Here is a 6,000-nt window from a genome sequence, read left to right as displayed (position 1 = left end):
TAATACCTTCAAAATAAGTAAAGGTAATGTGTTTGGTGAGAGAGGAGATTAATTGGGCTATATGCAGTATTTTTGAGGTTTGTTTGTATGTTTGTATTTTAGAGTGATGTAAAAGCTAAGGGTACCGACTACATTTCCAGGAACAGAGGATTCAATAATGTTTTGATGAAACACAATATATCAAATATATTCATGCCAATGTTAACCAACTTTGACCCTTAAAAATAAACAGGTCTTCTAGCTAATGACACCCACTGTAAAATTTCAGCTACTACCAGAGATGTGACATCAGGAGCACAAAGCAACAAGCCTAGGATTTGCACTTTTAGTCACAAGAATTTCTTGATAAAACCACCACAATCATCTTACTGCACTCATTTTACCAGATTTTTATTGTTTGAGTTCAGCTGCTTTTTGCTTAGTATAATTAAAACCGAGATAAGTGAATGGAAAAGTTGCTTAACAATAAAATCAACATGTATTAAAACAAATGTATCTAGATCAATGGAACAGAATAGAGAGCCCAGAAATAGACCCTCAACTCTATGGTCAACTAATCTTCAACAAAACAGGAAAGAATATCCAATGGAAAAAAGACAGCCTCTTCAACAAATGGTGTTGGGAAAATTGGACAGCCACATGCAGAAAAATGAAATTGGACCATTTCCTTACACCACACACGAAAATAGACTCAAAATGGATGAAGGACCTCAATGTGAGAAAGGAATCCATCAAAACCCTTGAGGAGAACACAGGCAGCAACCTCTCTGACCTCAGCCTCAGCAACTTCTTCCTAGAAACATCACCAAAGGCAAGGGAAGCAAGGGCAAAAATGAACTAGTGGGACTTCATCAAGATCAAAAGCACGGCAAAGGAAACAGTCAACAAAACCAAAAGACAACTGACAGAATGGGAGAAGATATTCGCAAATGATATATCAGATAAAGGGCTAGTATCCAAAATCTATAAAGAGCTTAGGAAACTCAACACCCAAAGAACAAATAATCCAGTCAAGAAATGGGCAGAGGACATGAACAGACATTTCTGCAAGGAAGACATCCAGATGGCCAACAGACACATGAAAAAATGCTCCACATCACTTGGCATCAGGGAAATACAAATCAAAACCACAAGAGATACCACTTCACACCGGTCAGAATGGCTAAAATTAACAAGTCAGGAAATGACAGATGCTGGTGAGGATGCGGAGAAAGGGGAACACTCCTACGCTGTTGGTGGGAATGCAAGCTGGTGCAACCACTCTGGAAAACAGTGTGGAGGTTCCTCAAAAAGTTGAAAATAGAGTTACCCTACGACTCACCAATTGCACTACTGGGTATTTACGCTAAAGATACAAACGTAGTGATCCGAAGGGGCACGTGCGCCCGAATGTTTATAGCAGCAATGTCCACAATAGCCAAACTATGGAAAGAACCTAGATGTCCATCAACAGATGAATGGATAAAGAAAATGTGGTATATACAGACACAATGGAATAGTACTCAACCATCAAAAAAATCATCATGAAATCTTGCCATTTGCAACAATGTGGATGGAACTAGAGGGTATTATGTTTAGCGAAATAAGTCAATCAGAGAAAGACAACTATCATATGATCTCCCTGATATGAGGAAGTGGAGATGCAGTGTGGGGGGCTTGGGGGGGGTAGGAAAAGAATAAATGAAACAAGATAGGATCAGGAGGGAGACAAACCATAAGAGACTCTTAATCTCACAAAACAAACTGAGGGTTGCTGGGGGGAGGGGGGGTTGGGAGAGGGTGGTGGGGTTATGGACACTGGGGAGGGTATGTGCTATGGTGAGTGCTGTGAAGTGTGTAAACCTGGCGATTCACAGACCTGTACCCCTGGGGCTAATAATACATTATATGTTTATAAAAAAATTTTAAAAAATTAAATTAAAAAATATCAGATGTATCAACAATTCTTATAACTGAAGCAAGAATAGTAGGCCATTGTTAAACAGAAATTTCTAAAAAATATTCTGTTTATTCTTCAACCAAGTCTTTTGTATAAAAAATGCCATAGTTATAAAATAGACATTTTTATTTTAAAAGAACTTTATATTCAAATAATTGGATTATTCATAATCTCTGGTTCATGACACATTATCATCACTGATTCATGACCCTCTTTCTCCTGTTTTTCCTTCCTTCCCTCCCTCCCTCTTTTCTATTTTTTTTCTTTTTTCTCTCTTTTGTTCAAATTTTTAAAAATATAATGCATAATGATTAATAATACTCTAACTCAAAAAGTAGATTATAAAAAAGTTACATGATTCTATGTGCTCTCTCTCTACTCCTTATTTACTTCCTCAGATTGAGAAAATCAATATCCTACATTTTTTTAAGATTTTATTTATTTATTCACAAGCAGGAGGAATGACAGGCAGAGGGAGAAACAGACTCTCCACAGAGCAAGGAGCCTGATGCGGAACTCGATCCCAGGACCTTGGGATCATGACCTAAGCCGAAGGCAGGTACATAACTGACTGAGTGACCCAGGCATTCCAAATCCTGCATTTTATCACTGTTACTTCCTTAAAGAAAAAAATTCAACATGTATTATATATAAGTATTCTGAAACTATCTGTTATTTTCTTTAAAAATATATTTATAAAAACTAGCAAGTAGTTTTGCAGGTCCCCATTTTTTTCATTCAAATTTGTGTTAAGATTATATCATTGATTGCTTGTATTTAGCTAAAATTCATGGTTGTATAATATGTCATTGTTGACTAGACTACAGTTGATCTCTTCACTCTGTTGAGGAAGTTTTGAGTATTCCTTATGGTAAAGCCTAGCAACTCCACTTCTGAGAATACTGACAGCAAAATTTTTATACATGTGCATCAGGAATGTTCACAACCATGCAATTCATAATAGTGAAAAAAAAATCAGAAATCTTGATTTTGAACTCTAACAAAAGGAATTTGTTTATCAGAACTGTCTAACATTCTCATACATGCATCTATTGTGAAATCAAGTGAACAGTAAGTATGTTTATTTGACGTGAACTTTAAATTTACTATTATATAGAAAACTATATTCAATAAAAAAAGGTCTGGAATATGTTCACTTATCTCCATCTACACTACTAACACTACTAGTACCACTATCTGGAATGGATACCTTATAACTGATTGAGCTCCGTTTTAATCCTTTGCATAGCAATTCTCACTGACTGATATTTTTCCTCTTATTTTGATGATTCTCTGTCTTTTTCCAAATAAGCAGGGATCTTACCACTCTTTGACATCACTGTATCCTTAGCACACAGAACACTGTCTTGAACAGAGAAGATAGTAGAATACTTGTTGAATGAAGAACCATGAGCACTGTAGTATGGATGTATTCTAGTGACTCATCACCACACTTTGGTGTGCCTGAAGTGTTTAGTTTAGGACTGTGGATGCAGTGATAAAAACATGTTCTGCAGCAACAGTATATTTTAACTTCATCAAATACAACATTCTTATGTTCAAGTCTGCTAAAATGCAAATGAAAAAATTTTCATCATTTATTAAGTACCTCCATAATTAACTCACAACACTTCTTTTACATTCTGCCAAGAAAAGAATAACTTTTTTTTTGCTGGAAAATGTAAAAGTCAACCAAAAATGGGGCATCTATCTATTTCAGAGGCCCCCTGGTGATTATTGTGGCCCTAATTAAGGACGGCTTTCTAAAGTGAGAGGTAATTGCTGACACACACAATGCAAAGTGTTCAATGAGGAAAATGAGCAGTAATGAATATTCACTTTGATGCTTGCCTGACAGAGTGCTTAGATTATGGAAAGTTGAAGAACTATCTTGAATATGGCTGATAAATGAGATTCCTTTCCTGACCCTCACTTCCATCAGTACTTAAGCAGTATCACTCTTAATGCTTCAGTTTGGGTGCCTTGGCTCTAAAAGTCAAAGATTTATGGTGAGTGAAAAATGTCCATATTAAAAAGGTAAGAGGAGATCCAGATGATATCCACTTTTGACCACTATAATTAATAGCTGAATCTTCAGTGGTAACTAATTGAATGGAGGTCAGCATGTTGCCATGGTAATGTCCTAGCCAAGCAATTTTACCCATTTTCCAGTCTGCTGCCCCTTTGCATAACTGAAGTTATAAAATGCCTTAATTGCAAGACTTGCAAATGATGCAACATCTGGGCTTGGATTTACATATAAAGGGAGAAGTTTAATGGAGTTATTAGCATATCTGCGTGAACTCCTCAATTTTTATATTTATGAAACCTGCAGTTCCACCCATGAACTCTATGTATATAACAGAAAAAAAAAAAAAAAAAAGAAAAGAAAAAAAAAAAAAAACCAGCAGAGTTAGATATAAGAATGAGCACGTAAGCTGCCACCATTTCAGTTTAGGAAATACAATTTTTAAAGTGATGACTCTTTACTAGGACTTCGTCCTAACTAATTTTAACAAATTTGGTAAATGGTAGAATTCATTAGACAAATCTGCATCATTTACAATTACAAACTGCATCATTCTCATGATTCTTTGTTAAAATAACAATTTTTCAAGTGTACAGATCATGCTTTGGAAAATTCAGCAAAAAAGAAAAATACCAAATGTAAAATGTTACTTTACTCTTCTAATACAAATATATTAATATTAACTATAAGCTTCATTTATAATATTTAATTATAAACATGTGAGAATACCTATAACAGTATTAGCTCAAGAGAAAAGAATAGGATATATAGGTGTTATGAATTAAGTAATTCAGACATAATACAGATAAGTGATATTTCTATCATAATATTGTCCTAAGAGATGAACATAAGATACACAGGTTTGTAAGTTTGGTGTTATTGTTATTTTATATAGAAAAAAAATTTAAAAACCCTCATCCCCCCTCCCAAAAAAAAGACCCCACAAAGTAAAACAAAAAACCAAGATGTGTCATTAGAATCATTGTTTATTCTGGCTATTGGGATCTGAAATAAAGTCTCCCAAGGGCTCTCACAAATTTGTAATAGCATGTAAATATCCTACATACCCCTTCTGTCAACATAATAGTTAAAAAGATGGAACTACTTTATAGGTCCTGTATGTGTAAAAATACTGGAAACCAGGAAGAATAGTGTTAGAATTAAAAAATAAACAAAAGCCAAAAACGCTTCTCCATTTTTCTAATGGCATTACTCTTTATTTTACAAGTATTAGTGAGCTTTCTAGTAGAATATTATGCCTGAGGCATTTTTTTCTACCAAAACCATGACTTTCAACTGCATTTTCCAGGTTGCTGACATAGCTAATTATCTGAGATTTCATACCTTTCAGTGCTTGCAGAAAAGTTGGTATACCAAAAAAAAAAAAAAAAAAAAAAAAAAAAAAAAAAAACAAAGCTGACAAAAAATACTAAAGATACAAAGGTTAAAACATAAAGATATAAATTTAAGCATATATATCATACTGTTAAATTGCATTTAATGCATTTTTTGTAAATATCAAATATCATATTAAAAATTAATCAAGAAGAAAATCTCATCTGAATTTTAAGTATGCAGTAAAGCATAAAGATAAAGAGCAGGGGATCTGGTGTCCAGGGAGCTTGGTACAAGTGCCAGCTCTCCTCTTACAAATCAAGTGATCTCCGGTAAACTGTGAAACATCCCAAGGCAGTGTCTGCTTCTGTAAGGTAGGAATGATAGTGCCTACTAACCATCTCATCATAGAAATTTAACAATGCAAATAAAGTCCTCAGCAAGATGGCTAGTACATAATAACCTTCAGATAATAGTAGATAATATCATTTTAATTATGGTCCTCATTTGTGGGTACAGCTACTACCTCTGATAGAAGTGATTGAAATTGGCCAGAGGAAGATAAAATCATGGCTGACTGGTAATTCTGAGTTAGCCTATGGTCTCCTAATGAGAGTATAGTCTTCTGCTAATAGCCAATTTGTTGGAAATGAAGCTGCTTTAAAGTCCCATCTAGGCCCATATTTTTTCACTACTT

The sequence above is a fragment of the Martes martes genome (assembly GCF_963455335.1).
Source record: "Martes martes genome assembly, chromosome: 1".
Lineage (NCBI taxonomy): Eukaryota > Metazoa > Chordata > Mammalia > Carnivora > Mustelidae > Martes > Martes martes.
The sequence above is the reverse complement of the archived record's forward strand: the minus strand, read 5'-3'. Positions refer to the sequence as shown.